The sequence below is a fragment of the Callorhinchus milii genome, unplaced genomic scaffold (genome assembly GCF_018977255.1).
Source record: "Callorhinchus milii isolate IMCB2004 unplaced genomic scaffold, IMCB_Cmil_1.0 Scaffold499, whole genome shotgun sequence".
NCBI classification, from domain to species: Eukaryota; Metazoa; Chordata; class Chondrichthyes; order Chimaeriformes; family Callorhinchidae; genus Callorhinchus; species Callorhinchus milii.
In genome coordinates, this window is record NW_024705240.1 from 13,549 (window position 1) to 16,010 (window position 2,462).

Below are 2,462 nucleotides of genomic sequence, written 5' to 3' on the forward strand. Positions count from 1 at the left end.
ACACAAATCTATACGTATCTACATCCAATGGTAAACTCGGAAGTTAGGACCGACTTTTCAGTTCAGCAATCACCTTTCGGACTACTGTACGGCATCCAAAGACTACATACCCGTATAACTTAGGAGCTACCAACGCGCCTAAAAACTGCGAAACCAGGCAATCTGTTAAGAGTTCCCGTAACAGGGTGGGCTACAAAATCCAGCCTCACTTAGCTACTAGTGCGGTACTGGTGAAATTTTGCTGGCATAAATCATCAGTGCTGAAATGGCTCGAGACATTCATCAGGGGTAAGATCTCCCGTGAACCCCTTAAAGGAGATCTAGGACTTCTCTAAAATGCGATACTAATGCGAAGTCCTTCTAAGGATGATCTGTCACCGCCCAGTTCATCGCTACTAATAAGTAACGAACCACTGTTTCTTAACTGATTGTTTTAAACCAGAACCGAGCAACACCGCTCATCTGAATCTATTATGGTATCTTAGTGCCCCTAGGCGTAGCAGGGAGCAGATATCGCCGCTGCCCCGGCAGCAAAACCAGTCCAAACTTGGCAATACCCAATAAGTCCGGGCATCTCCGGGAGATGTCTCGCCAGGATGTTGCGCACCACCTGCCCAGGTCTGTCCCGGGACATCAAAGTGTACTTAGCTGCGGTGATCGGGATTACTCATCGAGGAGGTTCCGACAGTTTAATATGCAGTCTCATGTTAGGCTAGGAAAAAATCCAGCGAATCCTCAGACAGATTTGCCATGGCGATCGCTTCGCATGCGAGGAGGTTCAACGATATCTCCGATTCTAGAAGTGTAATTTCGGGTTTGGAACAATCACACTAGAGGGAACGGGACCGAGGCTCAAGCATTTAACGTTAGCCTTCACCAGAGAGTAACTGGAAGAAATCGGGGAATGGGTTCAGTGATAGGATGTCCAAGGTGCTTAGTAAACTTGCCGATGAGCATACAAACAGGGAGGCATATCCTTCAAGTCTCTAAGACGTACCGGTTGGTTTCTAGCGGAGCGCTCTTCAAGACCATACTCATATCGAAACGTTCGGTGGAAAATAGTTTGTCTTACATACTAAGTGTCTAGAGCTTCAATTCACACAGAACGTGGCAGCTCAAGCGGAGAAACCATACGAAAATAATTTAACCATAATAGCAGACCGCTGAAATTGGCCGGTCGCATCATGCGCCGATGTATCGGTCCTACCATTTACTGGGTGAATGCAAGATGATTTTTCGGTATGAGATCGGGACTACACTTCAAGGATGGTGCTACAAGAATATGATTCACAGTTCTGCTGTGCGATGTAAGACTAGGGAGTGCCGCGATCGCCTTTCACCTGTTTCTCCAGTATGCGATACCGTTGTCTGTGGCGGTGAGCAGCTAGAATAATAACGCTTGAACGTGGTGGTGGCCAGTCTTACTTGATTGTGATATTTATGTTGAAACAATAGCCTCCCATCTGTTTGAGCGGCGGACAAGTAATATTACTCGGTCTGACGGTTAAAGATGACATGCTCGAGCTCAATATCTTTACCCTCACGGTAGCGACACTATCGTCGACCAGGGACCAGGAGATTATCTAAGCAACCAAGGCTCACCAGCGTTTGCCATCCTGCTGGTCAGATCTTCACGATTTTGGTACTGTCTGCAAATTTGTTCCGCTTGAGCGTGAGTGACAGCGCTAAACGCGAGAATCATCGGTTTTACGCCACCTCCTTACCCGGTCCGCTTAGGTGTCGCATCCAGCTTAGGTGACGCACCTCAGCGATGGCACAATTTTAATAGTTAACTGACACGAATCCTAGGGGTGCTTTGTCCCCTAAGAAAGCGGAGTTGGCTGAAGGAAGGGAAGCGACTGAGGGGCATTGGCCCATTTGAGTTTCAAGTCACCCTCCGGAGTAGGTTACGTTTTGAATATCAGTCTCATCCTCGTTGTTCGTGAGGGAAAGAACATAATACGCGGCACAATGTATGGTGGATCGAAGCCAGTAGAGCCTCCTACCCACGCTATTGGTAGTCTGGGCTCCGGACCGCCGCCGAATAAGCAGCTACAAGCCGTAGGATTCCGCCAACAATCGAGTGACTTTGATGGTATCTATCGAGAAAGGATCGAGGGAGCGCTATCCTCTCCGCATTTAAACGGGACCCAAAAATCCCCCCCAACTTTAGCGTGAAGTATCGTCAAGCCTGACAATCTGTCACGGCGATTGGATGGTCCATGGTCCCATTGCAGTCCACAATAAACAACTCCCGCCCTGTGACAGTAGATTATATCAAGATATGGAGAGCGAGATGGCTGGGATGGCTGCAACCTACCCGACGTGGTGCTGCTGTATTATGTGGAACTCAAAGGCCGAGGCGGTCGACGGGGATAGGAAAGACACGCACCTAGTGAATTCGTCCTGAATAGGATCAAAACAATTTGCTACAGCTTGGCCGTGGTAGCGAGAAATGCTGC

General features: G+C 48.5%; 1 pseudogene; it reads left to right on the forward strand.

Annotated features, from left to right (window-relative positions):
- The window catches only part of LOC121852161, an 8,336-nt pseudogene extending 6,749 nt beyond the window's left edge, over positions 1–1,587 (forward strand).
- The last annotated feature ends 875 nt before the right edge of the window (positions 1,588–2,462 follow it).